The following is a 24,317-nucleotide window of genomic DNA, read 5'->3' on the forward strand; positions in this document are numbered from 1 at the left end:
AAGGGGTACGAAAATGAATTTCAAATTCCCCCATAGGGTTCCCTATGTCAATTACCAGATCTAAGTCAAAATAAGTCGAGCAAACAGTGAGAGACTCTCTTACATCAGTGACTGAAAACATGGGACTAGTTTCCACATAATTAAACCATGGTGGGGTAGGTACCACTTCCATATAAGGAACATTCAGGGATGTCGGATGGCTGGTAGTCAAATCAATACCAATGAATGAAAGCTGGTAAATCTTCACAATGTTTCCATTGTGAGGAAAATGATCACTCTAAAGAGTGTGGACACGAAAACTTTCATAACATAGACATAGTTTCACCTAAGGAGAAAATTAAAATCCAAGGGGCCTTGGACTACCATAAGATCAATACAGACAATTTTTTCTTCCAAAGTAATAGGTAACTTAGGAAGGATCCCTAAAGGTTCGTTGATGGTTCTGTTAAAAGCCAAAAGATTCTGTGTAACACGAACAAGCTTAGGAAAACCCAAATCTTGCCAAGCAGATGAGGATTAAATACTGATAAAAGCACCTTTGTCAACATTTGTGCGATGCACATTCTTACCATATGCTTTCACAATGATTTGGAAAGGGGTGGAAGAAGTAAGATGAGGTCTTGTCAATCTACTCCAACCAAAGTAAATAGCCCCATTACTTGGAGGGGAATCCAATGGAAACAAGTGAAATTCCCCCATGTATAGAAGAATTTGAAGTAACAAGAAGAACCTAAGCAGTATTAATTTCACTCTCTAAAGGGAGAGTGGGATCGACTGATGATGGACTCGAGTCGACCACTTGATCAACCAATGGCTCATCAACTTGAGTGATATGTGTTTCAGTCTCTAATGGAAGGGTGGGATTGATTGTATGTGGAATTCAATCACTTCGTTAATTGACGGTAGGTTTGGAGAGAGTTTACGGTAACCAGTTGGAAGTTTTTGTCGTGAAACAGTAAGTTTTTCGAACAATTTTGAGGCTTCATCCATATGAGGTCAAATGTGACTATGATTAACCCCTTTGCATAACCTATAAGGAAACCTAACTAAACACTTTTTCCCAGGAACCTGACAATCACTGGTTGATGGATCAACAGTAAGTTGATAAGAATTTTCTGACCATACTTCCAAGACCTTAGGAATACCAAGACAATTGATAAGGAATTGATCACTCTTACAAATCTTCCAAGGGTATCTAGGCTTGTGATTCATGTTGGAATTTTCCTCAACATTATCAATACTTATAGCCATGATTGGTTGGTTGACGTCTTTCTTGTCTTGCTTCTTCTTCTTCTTCCCGTTTTTCTTCTTCTTAGTCACCTGATTATTAGCATCAAGGCTTTTAGCAAGTGAAGAAGAAGAAAGAGAGGAGGACATGTTGGGTGAATAAGGTAAAGGGTTAACATGAAGATGGTGATGTTAAGATGGTGAACTCAGTTTAGGTGGAATAGTTTGGGTATTTGGGATTACAGAAGTTGAAAACAACCACACTAGTAAACTTATCGTGAATTCAGGAAGTGACAACGTAGCCATATAAGGGGTTCTGACATTTACAAGTTAGGAAGAGGACTAGGATTCTCATTAAAAGGGGTTTCTTTATCAGTAACTTTTGGCATTTTTTTCCATTATATTCAACTTAGATAAATTTATTACCAATATTAACAATTTAAAATCACAAACCACACCTAAGGTCTGTAAAAAGTAAAAAAAAAAAGAAAATAGCATGCACTATTAAATCTAAGGAGTCAAACCATGCAAACAAACTTTTCACAGTGAAATCACTAGTTGGTGATGAAATCCAATATTGCAGAGATCAGTGTGAAAAGTGGCTAAAGATAGAGTGGGTGGAATGTGTTATGTTGACAACCTACTTAATGTACATGATCTGGTGCAAGTAACTTCACTTATGCCATCTTGAGTGAAGAATACCCTCCATAAAGGTCCAAGTGGGTCTAGCCAATGTCTATTCTGGGTACAACAAATACTTCCCCTTTGTCGTCACCTTGGGTAATGGCCCTAATATTATGGTCTCTAAGGTGACCACTTAAAACAATTTAACCTAGGGGGACAGTCGCAAATCAAGCGTACATGCAAGGGAAGAGTAACAAAGCTCAATCCCCTTGAAAGTTCCTCAAAATGGTTAATATGAGTTTTGCTTCCAAGTGACTCCCAAGTACCTTTCAGCACTAATTTTAATACGTGTAAATAACTCTATCATAACCAATGAAGTGGGGTCGATCACTCCACTAGGTCCGGTATGATCTTGTCCTTAAATCGTTTGTAAGGGGAGCTTCCCAAAGCCAAATTGCAGTAAATGGATTTATTGCCTATCGCAATATTCTAATGTTCATTTGTAGCTTTGGAAAGTTAACTCACTTCCCTATTCCAAAGCCATACAACCTGATCTAATGTAGGTGGAAAAGAGCCCTAAAATAATAAAAATTTCTAAATTTATTTTATTAGCACTATTTTTTAAACTTGTTACTTACTCAAAGGGTAAATGGATGTGAAACTAATGGTGTTATGAATTGACTCAAAAATTTAATGCAATCGAGCATGATATTGTAATATTTTCATTTCGATGAAATATTGTAATTAAAATAAGGGAAGATGTTTCATTAGCTTTTCAAAAATACAAGAATCAATGAACCATTTTCAAGATACAAATAAGAGAGAATGTCGAATACACGATTCTTGGCTCTTCTTCGAGAAATGAAACCTAAATTCCTCAAAATCTAAGTTACAAGAAGCTAAATTTTGATCTTAATAACTTCTTACATACTCAAAAACAAAAAATGAATCCTTCCTTCAATAAACACAAGCCATAATTTCAATTTGATGTAATGAGTTACAAATCACTGTAAGCAGAATATTGTGTTGTCTTATAGAGAGAAATAATCAGTGTTCACTTTGGTAAAACAACAAACTCCCAATCACAAGTGTTTCCTTCAAAAACCCTAAATTTTCATAATACTAATGATTCTTTGTAATTATGAAAACAAATTACTTAATATCGTCTTTTGACATAGAAAATGACACACTCAAACTATCTCAGCAATGACTGATCCTTCTTTTGATTAACCAACAATTCACCAAATCAAACCTTGAACCCTAAATTGCAAAAACAAAAAATTCTTCTAGAAGGCAACCCAAAACATCAAATCAAAATAAAGAGAGCATTTCCAAAAGGTAAAAAAATCTAACTAAACACAACAATAAAAAGTTCATGTACTCAGCAATGGGAAAGTTGAAATTTAAAAAAAAAGAAATTTGCATGTGCGAAGACAATCAGTATGATTTGGTGTGTATATGCAAGTGGAGTTGCCAAATTTTTAGGCAGATTAATCCTTCTTGCATACAAGATGGATCTCCCTAGATCTCAAACAAAATCTAGTAACAAACAAGAAAATAATTTTTACCTTTCCTTAGCTTATGATTGATTGAAACAAGTAATATGCGAGGAATCACTTACCGGTTTAACGAAGTGCTTGTTGAAGTACTTTCAGTGCCTTTTACAGTGGACTTCTCCTCAGTGCTTTAGAAACCATTCCAAAGCTTTCCACAACTTCTCCATGATGTTCCAAAGGAGATCTGCATAGACAGAAACACACAAAGGATCAAAGCATCTAACATATAGAAACAAAGATAAATGAAGTTTTTAACTCAACATAAATCATAAATTGAATCAATAACCAATTATAAACTATGTGAATGATCAAGGAATATCACAAATAGTATAAGAATAGACATGATTAGGAAAGAAAATTTGATTTTTTTTGTTAAATAAAAAGGAGAAAAAACTTACAACCTCATTGCCTTGAGGTTAAAAGCCTCTTCCCACGATCTCCAACCTTATCCTTCGATGGAAAGCCTCCTAGCCCTATCTCTGCAGCATAATCCTACCTTCAATGGTCCTCCCTAATCCTCTCACTTGTGTTTGATTTATAGGCCAAGAGGAGGACGTTTGGGATCTCTTCCTAAGGGATGATATCCAAAAATCATGGGATAGGGGATCCACATAGAGAGGGAAGTAGCTCCATGATGGGAGGGATCATGATTGAGTAAGAATCAACTCGAAGCTGTTAGTTGGGAAATATTTGACTAACAAAGCTTGTAGACTTTACTTTTTATTTTTACTTATTTTGATTCATGTGCGTAGGCCATAGTGTAAGAAACAATGCACTTTTTTGTTGACTCTAATTTTCACTTCTGCATATGCGTAGAAACTGACTAGGGAACTATGCAAGTAGTCAAAAATAGGTTTTTGGGCCTTGTAATCTAGGAATTTCATAATCTTTGGGATTGTTTAGGTTCTAGCCTTGCAGGGGTATGCTTTGGAACACTTTGATGGATATGGAAAGATACAGACAAATGGTCATTCTCGTAATGCGACGAAATGGCATGTAATAGATTAGAAGAGTGAATAATTTTGAAAGATAAAGGCCAATAAATCATTTCATTTTAGCCAAGAAAACCCCAAGAGTGTTACTTCAATAAATTAGAGATATAAATGAAACCATAATGGAGTGTGGGTTTAAATAAATATCGCAGCAAAGTATTCAAGGAATGATGGATATAAGGAAAGAGAAATAAATCAATAGGTACAAGTATTTTTCCATCTACCATTTTAATGGAATCCTATATTTATTTAATAGGATATATTAGTTGGTTGGATGGAGAAAAGGATTCTCAATACTTCAAAGTTTCTTAGGTACCCCAAGTGCATACTATCATCAAGAAAGCATTTGATTCTCATTTGGATTGACGTTATTGCCCCATAATGTGATGAAGGCCTTATCAAAGGTCAGGTTTTTGAACTTGATTCTCCACCTAAATTTTATATTTATTAGATATCATTTGTGCTAAAAATGAAAATTAGAGGAATGGTTTAGTAGTGGACTCCACTTGACCCCTCATTACAAATTTATCATCAACTTTTGTGGAAGCTTAAGTATATATGAAATTTCATAGATATTATTTCTTTTCACATCTATATGAACTTATCTTTTTGCAAGGAAGCACCAAAATCATCTATTAAGGAACACTTTCTATATATCAAGATTTATGGAGAAACTAAGCCTCCTCATTTGTTGCCAAAACTCATTCTAAACAAGCTAGTTTTGGGGGAAAACCCATATAAACTATCCTTAGGCTCATAAGATATGGTACCATTCTTCCCCCCTTTACATTGAAATGTATGAACTTGATAACATTAAACTTACTAAAATGGAAGCCCATCCTATTCAGGAATACAATTTTAGAGAAGGATGGTTTAGAAGGCATGATCCCAAATATATGATACATGCATATTATAAAGAAGTCAAATTTGCCTACCCATACATGCACAAATATTGGGAAGAGGAGAGAGCACTAGAGGGAGCTATGACTTACAAATAGGTTCAACAAAGGAAAATGTAACTACTAATTTCTAAGATTGAATATGAAGTAAACAAAAGAGCTAAAGCTACTACTCAAGTAGTTAAGTTACAAAGAGAAATTAAGGAATCTTAGTGAATAATTACTAATGAAGTAGATAATATACAAAGGGAAGCATATAAAAAAGTTGAATATATCAAATTAGTAGCTAAACTAATTTCTCAACAATAAGCTATTGTTGAAAGGGAAACCAAGGAGGATATGATGAAATCCTACGAAGATGGGTAGAGGAAGAAGGCTATGGTGGATGCCAAGGCCAAGAGAGGAACAAGGAATCAACTATGGAGATTGTAAAATATACTAGCAATACTAATGGTTGAGCCAAATGGAGAATAATACACACCTTAGAGATTTGTACCCATTGGTTCATCCTAGATGATAATAAAGGTATTGTACTTATTCCCACTCTTGTTGATATAGCTAACATAGATAGTTTTACATTTGTTCAAAAAACCAAACAAATTGTAAGGCAAGCCCATAAGAGAAAATAAATTACAATTAACAACGAGGGTTTATTTACATCCCAAGAAATTTTCTTTATTGTTAGAAATATTGGATTAGACACCCTAGCCTCTACCAGCATCACATTTGAAGAAGAAATTGTAGATTTTGTTAGATATACCATCAAATAATTAAGCTATAACAAGATAAAATCATAAATCTAGTACTATTAAGCAAATATTTGACTATGTTAAAATTCCTATAAAGAACAATTCTCTATTAAAGTCCACTTTATGAAAAGCAAAAAACTCTATTTAGAAGTTGAAGAGGATCATTGTGTTACTAAATGTGCAACTTGAACAAAATTAGTTCCCACAATTGAAGACATCCATGACACATTTGAATCCTAGAAACTTGCAATTATCAAGAAAATTCCAAAACCTAATCAAGATCAAGAGTTAAATTAGTTAAGGAAAATAATCATTTTTGTTTCTAACAATTATTCTATTTTACTTGTATAAATATGTATGAAGATGATATTTAAGTTTTTTTTCTAGACTTCATGCTATGGAATTACATTTGTATTTTTAGAATTGGAAACATGTTGTTTTCTTTTGGAGAAATCAATTCAATGTATGTCAGAGGTAAAGGGGTGAGGGAAGGTGGCTAAGAAAGAGAGGCCATGTAAGGAGGTGTCAAGAGAAGATGGAAAGAGATCAAGTGCAACCACATAGTCAATAAAGCATGAGAAGATAGAAGACCAAAATGAGAGTGGGTTAAATATTAAGAGGAAAAAATCAGGGGCGACCAAAGTGGTACACTTGTGAACACACAAGAGTAACATGATGAGCTAGAGAAGGCATACATGACTGCAAAAAAAGAGACACTACAAAGGTAGCATTCAGTTGCAGGGGTACCTAATAGAGAGTAAGAAAATAGAACACATTTAGAAAAGGAAACAAGACCATGGAGAGGATGTGAACTAGAGATGAAATTGACACTCCCCAAATATTGGCGATGCCTAGAATGATTTTCCATGGCCTTTCTTGGAGAATCCACTTCAGAATCTACTGCATGCATGACAATTTGAAGTGGAAAGGGAAACAACATCTTCACCTCTATGTTCCATGGAACCAAATGTGTTGCGTCATGAAATCTATATAGAGGGGAATAGGAATTACCAATTAAGAAATGGTATGAGAGGATTACAAAGCAAGGGGACTAGGTTTAGTCACAACCCACAGAATTGGGTTAGCCAGTGCCCACAAAACAAATAACAGAGGTGCTTAGAGTGGAATACAAATAGAATGATCCAAAACCCAAACTACCTGCTTTGATGATCTACCTATTGATGAAGTGGAAACCCTTCAAGCTGTTGAGGCACTCCAGCTTGAGCTGATGGTTATGTCAGGTTCTCATTGTCTTGAGGACAGTTCCACTTATGATTAAAAATTTGTTGAAACACCCCAGGCTCTTCATCAATATCATGTTTGCATAAAGATCAGTTTGATCCACAAATCTCACATCCTGCACCAAAATCACACGATCCTATTATTGATGGATTGGAGGAGTCATACATAGAAAGTCATGTTGCAAAGTGAAAGTTTTCTTCTTTCTTCATGTTTCCTCATTTGTCAATATCAAAAGAGTGTGCATGTTTCTCGTCTATGCACAGTGCGATGCTTCGCCATGGTACGTCTACAGAGTGTTCGTCTTGCATTTTTACTATTTTCTTTTCTTTGGATGCATTTAAACTTCGCACATGCTGGTCTTCATTCTTTTATCTTTCTTGCTTGTTGGTTCACCTAAATATCTTTCTTGTCAACCATGCCTTCACCAACATGGGCCAACCAATGTGTCGGTGGCTACATTGGAAGTATCACTTTACATGAGTAGGCCCATGCATTGTTTAGCTTAGGAGTAGGAGTAGTGTTTTATTTATTTCTTTCTTTTCTTTCGTGTTTTTCTTTGCTTACTCACTTTGCTTTATTTTTACTTATGTCCTTTTCTTGCTTGTTTGTTTGCTTTTTATGCACCATAGGATTAGTTTCACATGAAACCGTGTTTGGCTTTTGAGACAAGTGGGGTGAAGTAAAATAGGACTTATACAACTATCAACATTTGGTTATCTTTTATCCCCTCTCTTTATGAAGAGCTTGAATTCTTCAATTGAGATACCCTGATGGAAAATACATTATGTTCAGAGTAAGTCTTGGTAAAAACACAATGCTTGCACTTTTAACTAGTACCGCCTACTCTAATCAGTTTTTCTATACTTGGTTAAACATTGTCAACTAAATCAAGTAGAGTAAGGTGAGGGGGGAACCTTAAAAAGTATGTCATGGGTATATATAACATAGTTCTCTAAAGGGACAACCTCTTCTACTCTAAATAAGTCGATATCCATTTTCCGCCTCATGAAATAAATAAGTTCCTATGCAGAGTTCTCTAAAAAATGAAAAATGAAATAAATGTGAAAGAAGAGAAAGGCTTCCTACACAGAGAGGTGAAGCAAGTAGCTTCGTCGAGGTACTATCCAATTCGCTGGCAGTGGAACGATGATTTTGTTCCTAAAGTGACTACGTCGGGGTACCGTCCAGGCCTACTGGAAGCAGAGCAACACCAGAGATGATAAATCAATCAAATCTATTTAATGGACGCCGCTAGAGCTCATTTTCACATTTGATCTTGGAACTCTGGAATTCCCAAGTGTTAAAATTGGCAACCAGGGCAAAACTTCATGTGGGTCATATTATTAATGGCTGATATTATTTTTATTAGATTCCTCTCGTCGAGAGGTGTAGGATTGATATAAAGATCATCCGATAAGTATTCATGGAGATATGAATTTATTTTGATTATGGAATTATTATCAAGCTGACCTACAACTCATGTAGGCTCAGAAGCCCAACAGTCGCATCTATTCACCCACCAACGTTGTGTATAAATATAAGTGGACTTTTCCTCATTTGGACTCACTCATCTCATCACATCTCTCTCTCTCTACTGCGCAGATATGAGTCTCTTCTCTACTGCGCTGAAATGGGTCTCTCTCTCTCACACATGTGAAGCCAGAAGCTGTTGAATTTGAAGTTGCAACTGCAGAAGTAAAGATTGACTTGAGTGGCCTAGAATATCGCCTCTTTGGAACTGCGATGTAGGTTCATCTGAACCTCCTTTGAAAGCCGCAACTTTTGGTGGTGGAATGAAGTCAATCTGACGAACGGTTTGCAAGATATCGATTGCCCTAGTTTGAAGCCGGAAACTTCTGAAACTGAAGCTGCAACTGCAGAAGTAAAGATTGACTTGCGTGGCCTAGAATATCTCCTCATCTGAACTACGTTGTAGGTTCATCTGAACCTCCTCTGGAAGCCGAAACTTTTGGTGGTGGAATGAAGTCAATCCGACTGTCGGTTTGTGAGATATGGTCTGCGCTAGTTTGATAATGAAGCCGCTAATGCTGATGCTACTGATCTAGGGTTTGCTACTGCTGATATGAATCAGATTTATTGTACTATTTCTCTCTGCTGAATTATTGAAGATAAAAGAAGATTTGATCAAAGGGTTTCCCCACACATTGTGGGGTTTGTCCCTAGCTAGGCGCCACATCTTGTGTCTCTTGTCTTGGCTTGTTTTCTTTCGATCGTTTAATGTTCTATCTGCACTTTACTTTATGTACATGTGATTGCTAATCGGTGGAATATAATAAGAAAAAGAAGTAAACTGTTATAAGCATAGAACATACCATAACTTAACATGGTATCGGAGCTGAGGTGAAGACAAAGCCCGAGCAAGAGCAAGAGCAATCATTGAAGAGAAGATTGGCAAGGCTATCCTAAAAGAACTATGGGGTCCTCAACACTCTTTCCTGCCGAAGACAAGCTCCGTGAGAAAGCCGAATATCACAGATGGAAGATGTCTATCGATCTAACCCTTGAAGATCAAGGAGTGCTGGACCATGTGAGAGGCAATATTATTGAGCCTCCATCAAATGCATCCGCTGCTGCCTGGAACAAATGGAAAAATGGAGAAGTCAAGACAATAGAAGATCATCCGGGACTCTATCAACAAGCACTTGGTGGCCTACATCTCTGAACTGGACACCTCCAAGGAAATCTACAATAGACTGGTGAGTTTATTTAAAGTTAATGATGCAAATCAAGTTTTGTTTCTTAGAAATAAGCTGAGGGAAATCAAGAAGGGTAAAGATGAAAGTATGCAAGCATACTTCTTAAGAATCACCGAGATCAAGGACGATCTCCTATCTATTGGGGAAACTATTACTGACAGAGAAATGGCACTCACAACTCTTGGAGGATTGCCATTTGAATGGTATGTGTTCAGGACTACTCTTTTGAACTATAATGTAATTCCTGGTTTTGAGGAATTAATGGCTAGATGCATTCAAGAAGAAACAAGGGAAGAAGTGCAAGAAATGCCCATGCCTAAAGGTCCTCCTACTGCGTTTTCTTCTCATGTAAAGAAAAGAAATAATTCCGGGACTAAATCAAAAGGAAAGGCTGGACCTAAGGCTAGAAGAAAATGACAATGTTACATTTGCGATAAAGCAAGTCTCTATGTATGAGATCATGAGCATCATGATGAATGAGATCATGGACATAAAGGGCAACATGAGATCATGGACATATAGGATAGCATGATGATGATGCACACTAGTTTGAGCAGCATTATGATGGATAAAATCATGGACATGGGCAGCATGATGATAATCATGATTAAAGAAGCATGGTACAGTATGCAGTGGTGCAACTCGAAATCCCTCTGATGGCAATCAAAGGAATGAAAAATTCAACAGCAAAGGTAAGAGGAGAGCTGGGAATCAAGGAAGAGGACAAGCATTCAAGAAGGCTAGAAATTCTAGGATGTATTAAATGCACCTGACCTCAAAAGGAACCTAGTGTCCATCTTGGCAATGGAAGACAAAGGCTACAAGGTAACCTTCAGCAATGGCAAGGTATGTATATGGAAAATAATGTTAAAGATGCCTTTACTCTTGGGTTTAGTGTTGATTCATTATATCAGGTCGATGGAAGTCCGCTAGGTGTCATGTCTTGTGACACAACTCTTTAGTTCGAACTTTGGCATCGGAGGTTTTCCCACCTTCATTACAAAGCTCTACCCGATGTAAGACAGATGGTAACAGGGATGCCCGAATTCCAAGTAGAGAAAGAAGGTGTATGTCCGGGATGTGCCAAAGGAAAGCTCAAAAGGGGACCATTCCCCTCAAGCCAAAGCAAGACCTCCGATATATTACAATTGGTTTACTCAGGCATACCTGAGGTTGGCATTAAGAGGGAGACTACTACACCACATACTCCTGAGCAGAATGGTGTGGTGGGAAGGAAGAACCACACGATGATGGAAGCTGTCCAGGCCATGCTACATGATCAAAGACTTCCAAAATTTCTATGGGCTGAAACTACAATCACCGCCGTATATGTACAAAATCGATGCCCTCATCAAGCATTGGGTTCCTAAACTCCTGAAGGAATGTTCACCACCGGTCAAAGGGAAGTCGTGATTAGTCATGATGTCACCATTGACAAAGATATGGCTCTCAGCAAGGTGGACAATCTGCTGACTTTGAGTAGCTCTGAAGAAGCCGACACCAGGGAACTGAAAGAAAAGGATGATGAATCAATGCCTGATGTAGAAGAACCCATGGATCCGATTGATCCTCATCCACATGAGCCTTCCTCTTCTAGGAAGAGGCCTTCATGGCGTAGGGGGATACTTGATGATGCTGAAGGACATGCTGCACCCTGAGGAACCTTTCGTGAAAGTAAGAAACCTAATAGGTATCAAGGATACCTGACCATCATGAGCACGATCATACAAAATGAACCTTCATCATTCTCAGATGTCATCAAGCATTAACTATGGAAGGATGCTATGACCATAGAATATGAGTCTATTATGGAGAATGATGTCTGGGAAGAAGTTCCCAGACCCTGGACAAGACAATTGTTACTTCAAAATGGCTTTACAAGATAAATCATGCAGCAAATGGAAGTATGGAAAAGTATAAGGTTCATTTTGTTGCTCGTGGTTTATCCTAGAAGGGAGGGATAGACTATGATATTTGCACCTGTTGCCAGATATATGACCATCCGCTTGATCATAGCCCTCGTGGCTTCACAAGGATGGAACTTACATCAGATGGATGTTAAGACCGCATTCTTGCATGGTTCTATCAAATAAGAGGTCTATGTGGAGCAACCTGAAGGATTTGAGATTTATGATTAAAAATCTCATGTATGCAGGTTGAAGAAGGCTCTCTATGGGCTGAAGCAAGCACCCCGAGCATGGTATGAGAGGATCGATAGCTACTTGATGAAGCTGGGATTCACTAGGAGTGAAGTTGATCCTAACCTTTACTTTAAGGTTGAAGATGACAAGCCTATCATACTGGTGTTGCATGTGGATGACCTCTTTCTACAGGTGCAAACCCTCTCATTCACAAATGTAAGAGGGAGATGGCTTTTGAATTTGAAATGAAGGACCAAGAACTTGAAGTGTGGCAGAAGCCAAGGGAAATTTTCCTATCTCAAGGAAAATATGTGGTAAAGATATTGGAAAGATTTGGTATGATGGACTGCAAGCCTGTGACTACCTTGAGGATCTTAACTTTTAGAAGTTATATGGTAGTGATGTCGGACCAGACTTGGGAAATGCCTCTGAGTTTCAAAAACTCATTCGCATTGATGTTCTTGGTGAACCTCCATCCGAACATATGTTTTGCAGTTAGCATTGTGAGCTCATATTTGGTTGAGCCTCACTGGATTGATGCCAGGAATCTTCTGAGATGTCTTCAGGACACAATCTCTCATGGATTAAGATACGCTGTCGGAGATGTGAGACTACTTGGATATACTGATGTTGATTGGGCAGGCAGTGTGGTGGACCGTAAGAGCACTTCCGGGTACTGTTTCACCTTGGGATCTACTTCGATATCCTGGATGAGCAAGAAGTAGAAGTTGGTGGCTTTGAGCACCGCCGAAGCAGGATATATTGTTGCTAGCATAACCTCATGTGAGGCAGTCTGGTTGCGAAAGCTCTTCAGTGAGTTGTTTGGATTTACATTGGATACCACTGTGATTCTCTGTAACAACCAGAGGTGGGATTCGATTATTGAGGAATCCTGTATTCGTCAATTGCTCCAGTAGATAGACATCATCTGGGATATGGTAAGTCGACATTAAGATGATGTACAGGTTGATACACCTTGTCAAAGCCCCGAGGAAAGATCTAATCTGTGATTTTCCCAAACGACTTGGAGTCGGCAAGAAACCCTTGTACAAGGGTCCTGCATGTTGCATACATTGAGCTCTGGGAGCTCTGAGGGCTTGCGGTTCCTACTGGAGCAACATATGACCACAGGGTGACTCACCCTCCCCTAGTGGTGCACACTGGAACAAGATGATTCGCTCTCTTGTGGGACAAGATGATTCGCTCTCTTGTGGAACAAGATGATTCGCTCTCCTGTGTAGCAAGATGATTAGTTCTCTTGTGAGGCCTAGATTGATGTGTTCTCCATGGCAGCCTGGATTGATGTGTTCTCCATGGCAATTGTAGCAGGATTGATGTGTTCTCCTGTGAGGCCTGGATTGATGTGTTCTCCATGGCAATTGTAGCAGGATTGATGTGTTCTCCTGTGAGGACAGGATTGATTAGTTCTCCTGTCGAGGCATCCTACCCATGCAGTCTGGGACTCATGGGAAGTACCTCTCATCTGATCAATGAGCAGGGAAATGAAGTTAGGGACCATAGTAGTACCGATGGACGCATCGTTGTAACTACCGCACTCCCTACGCTAGGATGACCTCCATTGATCTGGGGTCAATGATACTAGTCTGGGACCAGTGGTAGGAGTTGTACCATACTATGACACTGACTTCGGGTCGGTTGAGACTAGTCTGGAATCAGTGGTACATACTCTGAGACTGACTTTGAGTCAGTGGAGGATGATATTGGTCTGGGACCATTGGAGTTGTACTCACTATGACGGTGACTTTGGGTTGGTTGAGACTGGTCTGGGACTAGTGGTACATACTCTGAGACTGACTTTGAGTCAGTATGATACATCCTCGATCATTTCTTCTTCTTCATAATTCGGACAAAAGCAGAGTAGAACAGAACAATGCAAGAGCAGAGCAGAACAGAACAAAACAGTACAGATTAGTGCAGAGCAGAACAAGACAAAGAAGAATAGGCAAAATAGAGCAGATCAGGGCAAGGGTCAGGCTGTACAAGGCAGTGCATTTTATGGATGAATAGTAACGACCGATAGACAGATTGCAGATGAAGTTCTCCATGGTTGAGAGTGAGTGTTAAAATTGGCAACCAGGGCAAAACTTCATGTGGGTCATCTTATTCATGGCTGATAATATTTTTATTAGATTCCTCTCATCGAGAGGTGTAGGATTGATATAAAGATCATCCGATTCCGATAAGTATTCATGGAGATATGAATTTATTTTGATTATGGAATTATTATCAAGCTGACCTACAACTCATGTAGGCTCAGAAGCCCAACAGTCGCATCTATTCACCCACCAACGTTGTGTATAAATATAAGTGGACTTTTCCTCATTTGGACTCACTCATCTCATCACATCTCTCTCTCTCTACTGCGCAGATATGAGTCTCTTCTCTACTGCGCTGAAATGGGTCTCTCTCTCTCACACATGTGAAGCCAGAAGCTGTTGAATTTGAAGTTGCAACTGCAGAAGTAAAGATTGACTTGAGTGGCCTAGAATATCGCCTCTTTGGAACTGCGATGTAGGTTCATCTGAATCTCCTTTGAAAGCCGCAACTTTTGGTGGTGGAATGAAGTCAATCTGACGAACGGTTTGCAAGATATCGATTGCCCTAGTTTGAAGCCGGAAACTTCTGAAACTGAAGCTGCAACTGCAGAAGTAAAGATTGACTTGCATGGCCTAGAATATCTCCTCATCTGAACTACGTTGTAGGTTCATCTGAACCTCCTCTGGAAGCCGAAACTTTTGGTGGTGGAATGAAGTCAATCCGACTGTCGGTTTGTGAGATATGGTCTGCGCTAGTTTGATAATGAAGCCGCTAATGCTGATGCTACTGATCTAGGGTTTGCTACTGCTGATATGAATCAGATTTATTGTACTATTTCTCTCTGCTGAATTATTGAAGATAAAAGAAGATTTGATCAAAGGGTTTCCCCACACATTGTGGGGTTTGTCCCTAGCTAGCCGCCACATCTTGTGTCTCTTGTCTTGGCTTGTTTTCTGTCGATCGTTTAATGTTCTATCTGCACTTTACTTTATGTACATGTGATTGCTAATCGGTGGAATATAATAAGAAAAAGAAGTAAACTTTTATAAGCATAGAACATACCATAACTTAACACCAAGGCATCTAGGAACCTTTAGCATAATCGATACAACTTTTTTGGGTAAGTTTTTCTTTTCAAGTCTTTTGCTACTTTTTTTGTCACTTTTGTTTCCTTGGCTTGTGTGAGTTTTGTTTTGCATGATTTATTGAATGACTATTGGTGCTTTAGTTTGTTTTAACTTGTATAAGTGTTGTTTCAATTTTTTCATTTCCTTTCTTAAGTGTCGCATGCATAACCCCGTTCTTGCACTAATAGTCGTCGTTACGGTGACTCTCCCCACAAGTTTCGTTGTTCGTCTCTTGGCTTATTCCTTCATTTGTTTTGATTGCATGCATGACCATTCACTCATATCTACACCATCCTTCACTCATGCATTCATGTCTACTCGTTTTCAAGTTTCCCTTGGGAAGATCTAGGCTACCTTGTCTTAGATCTAGCTCTTCTCGGCATGGATTGCGTATTTCTAGAATTCAAGGCTTTGCCTTGGCTCTAGCAATTGTGCAAAGGCTTCCAGTGACTAGATCTAGCTGATCTCTACACAGTTCTAGGAGACAGTCCTGGAATCTTGCCCACTTGGATTGTGCAATGTGCAGTCCCAACCAACATCAAGCCAGAATTAAATGTGCATTGTGTAGTTCTAGTCCACAGCAAGCCACACTGGACTGCACTCTGCATAGTTCTAGTCATCAATACCTCTCACTGCCATATGGGACTACGCAATGTGTAGATATAACTGACATTCCCTCACCTCTAAGAGTCATAACTACGCAATCTTGCCTAGCAGTTGCTCAGTTTGTTGCATGATTGATCCTTGAAGTTCTTTTGTTTTTAAGCTGACATTTATTTGTCGTGAATGTCCGCTCTGTTTCTAGGTACATCAGTTGTTGAGCAGATTCTCAGTAGTACAGGTTGCATGGTTTCCAAGAGAGGTTGATCAAAGGATACTATAGAGAGTAGTATTAGAGATGTTGTTGAATAGGTGCCAATGAACTTGCCCATCTATGCAGATGCAATTTTTCATAGAAAAGGACGTGAATATTACATGGCAAGAAATAAAGGACATATTTGCAGATAGCTTCAAGGAAGATCTGGAAGATCGACAAGTCTATGTCAACATCCACAAGTCAAGCTTGTACGGGGTTGAATGTAGGTACCCCACCTTCCCATGTGCGAATACCATTCATTGGACTATCTCACACATCGATCCCAAGATGATGACATTGATAAGTACCAGTGGAACACAACTTTCCACTATCAGGTCAAAAAACTACCATCAGATGTATCACTTGCCACAACTGGTAAACCACAAGGATGCACTATTCTACACTCCCAATTGAAATTTTAACACTAGAGACATCATGAATCATTGGGTGAAAGATCCATCGATGTTAAAAGCGACACCCAACCAGGTCTACAGGACGAAGTCACTCAGGGAGGCCTACCAACTCTTGGTCATCTTTGCATGCCGCTTGTATGATCAACAGAGCACGAAGACCTTTCCATAGAGTTGGGTGGTTATTTTGGATCAGTTGGAAAATGAAGGAAGGTCATTCAACTCGTCGGACATGTTTACTCTTCAACAGAAAGTGCATGTGTCTAATTCCCAGAGTCTGCCTAAGGATGGGAAAGTAAGATTATTTATGTCCGCATACCTACTTGATGCAATATGTGCCCATCAGCAATTCTCTGGCATGGGTTGGATATGGACACCATCAGATGATGTTGTGAACATCTATTGCAATTTTCTCTTTGAGTGAAGCTATCGAGGATTCATAGCGAGCCTATCTAACCACTTCATCACCCCGCTATATAGGATGATCTTCGAATAGGATCCCCCTTGCATGTCCCAAGAAGCGATGCAGGCATTTCTTAACATTGTAGATTGGTATGCCTCACCCGATGGCACCTTCATCAAGATGTTTGGCAGAGAGAAGCCTCTACATGAGCTACCAAGGTTTGCCACAGACAAGTTGTTCATGAAAGAGGTTACATACCACATCTCCATAGGGTTATTAGCAGGACTACACACGAGGAAGAAGGCACCATGGCCTACTCTTCCTTTGTGGATTGGATTGTACGAGATCCACCCTTGAAGGATCCAGATGTCGAGGTCGAGGACTTAAAGAAGTTTGGATTTGGAACCAAGATTTTCAATCTGTATGATATCCATTGCATATCCAAGAACCACTGTATGAAGGTGTATTATCCATGGATGCACGGGGCATGTCATTGGCCAAAGGAAGATCCTTGGAGGTATTGCTACAACTCCTCTATGCTCAATGAACTAGTAAACATAGCTATAGAATGCAAAGCAATACTACAGGAAGTAGAACCATAGGAAGCAACAACAACAACAACAGTGAGAAGCAAACTAGTGCAAGACAAATGCAAGAGGAATATTGTCTAGAGTAGATAGGTTGAGCAAACCTACAAGTTCAAAGAAGATCCTCTTGTTGAGAAAGTACCTTTGGAGATAGAGGTGAAGAGGTGACAATGCGAAAGGAGAGTATAATGGAGGAAGAGAGAGAAGCAAAGGTTGGAAGATATAGAGGGGAAGTCACAGGAGATGGAGAAGAAGCTAAAAGTGGAGGAAGAGCTCAGGGGGAGAGAAAGGGAAGAAAAGAAAAAAAGGGAACATGAGGCAAGACAAGGCGCACTGATAGAGAAAACTATGCATATGCAGGTTGAGGCATCAAAGAAGCCAACAGATGAAGAAGAGGGTGAGAAGGTACAGGTTCGGAAATTTTCTTAGCAGGTTGAAAAGATGGTTCATGCAACAGGAATGGAGACGGAACAGGAGCCACATGACCAAGACACTGATCTCATGCCAAGATCATCCAAGGTCGCACCATTGTCTCTGCCACCTCCAGAATCACATTCGGTCCCGAGTGAGTAAGGATAGGTTGTTCTCTTTGATGATGATAAGAAGATGGATATGTACAATCTGTCATTCGATAAGTCACAACACAAGATTGTACAGGCATGAAAAAGATGCTCCCGGATTATCACACATTACCTGCAGACATAGAGGAAAGGGTGATTGTGTCAGATGTCAGAAGACATCCAGCTACCATGGCCAAGGCTTCTAAGGCTTAAGAAGAAGCCACGAGTTTGACAATCAAGTTCTTGATAGAAAAGAATGATTAGATGTCAAAGGACTTACAAGAGGTTAGCCAGACAACAAAGCAGTCCAAAGGATCTGCTATGGTAGAAATGAAGAAAGTAATACATGCAGAGATATCAACTTTAGAGACCACCGTGCGGATGTTGTATAGCAGATTTGTCACCATGCACAAATTGGCTGTCCATCTATATGATTTTTAGCAGCAGTGCACGAATACTTCCCAAACTCTCAAATACATCCACGCTTCTATTTTGCATGTATAGGAATGGACATTGAGGTACAAGGGGCCCCTGATTTACTTGAAAAAGATGATGAAGCTGTAGGCAGATCTAGACAAATCATGGATTCAGATGTTGATCCAGAACTATGAGATCTCCCTTCTCTCATCACCAACATTTAGGCTTCCTATGCATGGTTGTACATGATTCTAGATGTCATAGTGAGGACACACATGATCCCTTCGATCGGAACCCTCACTCAAGCCATGAGGAATAATCAAGTAATGTTGGAGGTTGACAGGTACATAGAGAAGTTGATGTTGAAGCCACCAATAATGACTTGCAACTGAGTGTAGAGAACATGCAGAAGTACATCGGTGGTTCAACCACACTTAGGACAATACTGCTCATGCTTCAAGATCAGCTGGACAGAGATTTCAGAAACATATACCTGGAAGCCATGGAGGCAAGAGTCTGCTTTGAAAAAGACATCACCAAACAGTACAAGGACACAATACTGTAGTACTAAGCTTGATATCAGATCGTCACCGAAGCCCACCACAGGGAGGTTACCAAGTTAGTCTTTCCCCAAGACCCCGAGTGATGTTGTTTGTCTTGTTAGGCTAACGTAAGCCTATTTTATCCCACATGAGTATATGTAGAAATTGTATTATTGTAAATATGTTGTAAGTGGAATTCAAAGTGTCACTAGTGGAATGTGAACAATTACTATGTAATGTGAAGATCCATGAGGGTAGTCCAAGAGTAAAGGGGAAATTTCAAGTGTAACCCCACCCTTTGCTATTTATAGAACCTCATAACTCATATTACAAGATTTTTGGAGCCAACCTTCACTAGGCATTACTTGGAGAAGGAATGGAGAGTATTGTGATGAGCCTTGGCTTCTCCACAGTGTAGAGCGAGTACATCTCTTTGGAGGAGAAGGCAGTGTTGACTGTAATGTTCCACTATTGGGGCTAGTGGTTGTCAATAGTGTATGTATGGATGGAACTTTCACTTAATATAAATAACAGAGACAACATGTTTTCATGAATATCTTGTTATTGTATTTCGACGATTCTAGTTACTTTAGTAATGTATGTTATTTAACTTACGCATTTGTGTATCTATTTTGTATGAAATTATATGAATATTGTTGTAGATTTGTTGTTGTTTTAACCTATTACTTTGGTTTGTGGACTATTCCGCTTTCCATCTTATTATGTCATCCTGCTCGTGTGTTCCTTTTAGGTTGCGTACTATTACAGGCTTCTAAGGGACACACTTACTTTTCCCCTTCGTGTGATAGAACCCCCATGCATCTCACTTGACTCATTGCAATGTCACACACTTTCTTCCAACAAACTTATCAAACTTACCTTTGCGCGCTACCACAATCAAGGCATTAATTTACGACCCAATGCTGGGACTCCTACTCTAAATGGTTTGAGGTCAAGTTGGGACTTCTTACCGGGGAGATCCCTTGATATGTTTGCGGGTCCAACACGGTCAAAAATGTTGGTGCTAAAAGGAGGGCCATATGACAAGATGATCCCTCAAAGTTTGTTTTGAATCTCTACACACCATCCATGAATTACATTACAATCTCAACTTCGGCATGCTTTTCTCATGCACATGACTTCGAAGTGTCAAAGAATGTCATGGATGACTTGTCATGTATCAAGTCTGATGGTGAAGGCAGAGCAGCCTTGTTAAGACATGGAGTTTCCTTCCTAGGCTTTTGTGAGAGGAATGAAGTCCCTTTGGATGACATTTCTTGTGGGATGTTTGCTTACACGTTCGACATGCATGCTGACTAATGGTGTCGCACATTTCCCGCAACCTCTATTCACTCTTACGATCACATGATCGAAGAGTTAATCCGTGCTTTCTATCACTATGACTGCAAAGCACTCAATAAAAAAAAAATTTGGAATTACGAAAAGCACCCGATGAATCCATTTCACAATTTTGGGATTGCTTCTGTAATCTTGCTTTTCAAATCCCTAAAGATGAAATTGATTGGAAATTTCTCAAAGAAATATTTCAGTATCTTCTTCACATATCTGAAAATCCACATGAGTTGGAATCATTCGAACCCCTCCCATCATACCTCGGTGTTAGAGCTCCCAAATCTAAGATGGACAAGGTTGTTGTCACAAGTGACCCTCCGTCCACTTCTCATCATAGAAATCTAGCTCCAAAGGACAAGGTGGGATAAGTTGCGAAGCCATTTGTTGAACTATCACATCCTCCCACCCCACTTTCTCTGGATATATGCGCATATTTGGACTGCAACCCTAATGATTGTCACAAGGTCTTGTCTTCTCAACCTCCGTCTTCTGGTTCCTTTGATCCTTCAAATTGTATTGTGTTATGTTCGCCTGTTCCGAACTCCACCTCTGTTGTTCACAAGGATCAAGTTGTTGATAGAGTTGGTGTTGAGAAGCCAACCTGCATTGTCATTTTTTATGAGTATGTGTGGGAATTTGAAGAAGAACCTTCGTTGAAGGATGACCTCCTTCCGTCTGCACCTCATCCGCGTTTTTCTGACATCTTTTTTGATTCTACCATTTCCTATTTTTCTTATGAAAATTCATTCCCAGATGTTTCTACTTCTGATCATTCACAGAACACACAAGGTGTCAGTTTGTCATTTGATTGCAAAGAGGGCACATATTTCTTTCTGAATCCATCCAATCTATCATCTTTTGTTTTTGGAAATGAAGAGGGTGAAATTTTTTGTTTCTCATCAACCACTCTATACGATTCATCAGATCATGAGGATGTCGATGTACATATTGAATTTTCTAATTGTGGTTGTCGTGATCTCTTCACTCCTTCTTTGATCACGATTCTAATTCACTTATTGTTGATCTTTCTAAACCACCGATATTTGATAATCTACCTGCTAATGAAGTGGAAACCCCTCAAGATGTCGAGGCACTTCAACTCGAGCTAATGGTTATGTCAGGTTATCACTTCCTTGAGGACAATTCTACTTCTGATCAGAAATCCGTTGAAACACCCAAGGCTCCTCATCACTCTCTTGTTTGCATTAAAGATCAGTCTAATCCACAGATCTCACATCCTCAACCAGAAACACATGATCCTATCGCTCATGCATTGTTGGAGTCACACGTAGCAAGTCATGTTGCTAGGCGAAATTTTTCTTCTTTCTGCATGTTTTCTCATTTGTCAAGATCAAAAGAGTGTGCATGTTCATCTTTTGTGGATAGTGTGATGCTTCACCATGGTATGTCCACAGACTATTTGTCTTACACTTTTACTCTTTTATTTTCTGTGGATGCATTTAAACTTCGAGCATGTTGGTATTCGTTGTTTTATCTTTCTTGCTTGTTGGTTCAACTGAATATCTTTCTTGACGACCATGCCTTCACCAACATGGGCCAACCAATGCGCCGATGGCTGCATTGGAAGTATCACTTTACGTGAGTAGGCCCATGCACTATTTAGCTTAGGAGTAGGAGTAGTGCTTTCTTTCTTGTTTTTCTTTCCTTACTCACTCTGATTTATTTTTACTTCTATCCTTTTCTTTCTTTTTTGTTTGCTTGTTATGCATCGTAGGATTAGTTTCACATGAAACTGTGTTTAGCTTTTGAGACAAGCGGGGTGAAGTACAAGAGGACTTGTACATCTATCAACATTTGGTTATTTGTTATCCCGTCTCTTTATGAAGATCTTGCGTTCTTCAGTTTATGATACCCTGATGGAAAATACGTTTTGTTTAGAGTGAGTCTTGGTGAAAACACAACGCTTGCACTTTTAACTAGTGTTTCCTACTCTAATCGGCTTTTATATGTTCGATTAACCCTTGTCAACTCAGTCAAGTAGAATAAGGTGAGGGGGAAAAACTTAAAAAGTCTGTTAGAAGTATATATAACATACTTCTCTAGAGGGACAACCTCTTTTGCTCTCAATAAGTCGGGATCCCTCTTTTGCCTCATGAAATAAATAAGTGCCTATGCATAGTTCTATGAAAAATGAAAAAAAAATGAAATAAAGGTGAAAGAAGAGAAATTATTCCTGCATAGAGAGGTGAAGCAATTAACTCCGCTGGGGTACTGTGCAGGCTCGCTATCAGTGGATCAATCCTTGTGTTCCTGAAGTGACTCCGTCGGGGTACTGTCTAGGCCTACTAGCAGCGGAGAAACACTAGTGATGAAACTTAAACTCTGAAAGTCTACATTACTTGTGAATCATCCCAAAGCAAAATAACTTAGTTGACTTGGCTTGGTATGTGTGCTGACCAATCAAGAGAATGGCAGGGACTATATCTTTAACTCAAGCTAGTGAGGAAGCCATGACGATCAAAGAATCGAACAATACTTTCGGAGGATTTAGACTCGCTTTACATGAGACAAGGTCCATATAAAGAGCTGGAGTTCTACCAGTGTGTCACCAATGTTGTAGCGGCTAAAACCACCCTCCAAATTGTTTCCTTCACTTCGTTTTAGAGCCTCCATCCTTAAATCTTAGCAACTTGTCTTGCACTGCCTAGGTACTTGTGTTTTCATTTGAATTTATCTTTCACTTTACAACTTTTGTTGCTTACTTGCTTTTCTTTCTAACCACAAGTTGACCCCTTATGACTTGGTTGCATCTAGTTCTTGCACTTCCTTGGAAAACTATGCAGTCCTAGAGGGCATCCATCCTTTCTCTCAGGAATTGTGTAATGCATCCCAACAATGACCCTTTCTCTCCAGACTTGTGCAGTGCATCCCAGCAATGACCGTTTCTCTCAAGAATTGCGCAGATCAACCCAGTAGTGAACCTCGACTCAAAAACTGTGCATACCTAGCTGACAACTTGTCTTTAAATGGGAAACTGTGCAGAGCATGATAGATAACTAGAGCCACTCAGCCCAGGAATTGCGCAGAAGCATTCCCTCAGCTGTTGCCCGATGCATGTGTCGACAGGCTACCCGATTTCCTCCAGAACTACGTAATTTCTCCATGCATATATGGAAACCTTTCCCCAAAAAAAAAAAAAAAAAAATAACCATCTTAAAAAAATAGGGATCTATTTTTAGCACTAGGAGTTACACTTGAGTTAATTTTGGAAAACTGCTACCACTTGTCGCTTTTTCCCATATTTTTGGCACGTGCATAATAAACCCTAAACTAATCAAATCTATTTAATGGATGCTTCCAAAGCTCATTTTCACATTTGATCTTGGAGGTTTGGCATTCCTGAGGCATCTAGGAACCTTTGGCACGATCGACACAACTTTTCTAGGTAAGTTTTGCTTTTCAAGTCTTTTGCTACATTTTCTATCACTTTTATTTCCTTCGCTTGTGTGGGTGTTGTTTTGCATGTTTTATTGAATGACCACTAGCATTTTAGTGTTTTAACTTGTAGAAGCATTATTTCAGTTTTGCATTGCCTTTCTTAAGCGTCACATGCATAACCCCATTCTTGCACTAACAGTCATCGTTGTGGTGACTCTCCCAACAAGCTTTGTTGTTCATCCATTTGATTGATTCCTACATTTTCTTTGATTGCATGCATGACCATTCACTCATATTTGCACCATCCTTCTCTCATGCATTCAGATCTACTCATTTTCAAGTTTCCCTTGGGAAGATCTGGGCTTCCTTGGCTCAAATCTAGCCCTTCCCTAATTTCACTGTGCATTTATGGAAGTCAAGGCTCTGCCTTGGCTCCAAGAATTACACAGAGGTTGCCA

This window comes from Pinus tabuliformis, chromosome 6, assembly GCF_031772625.1.
Source record: "Pinus tabuliformis cultivar Carrire ecotype Pingquan chromosome 6, CPIR1, whole genome shotgun sequence".
NCBI classification, from domain to species: Eukaryota; Viridiplantae; Streptophyta; class Pinopsida; order Pinales; family Pinaceae; genus Pinus; species Pinus tabuliformis.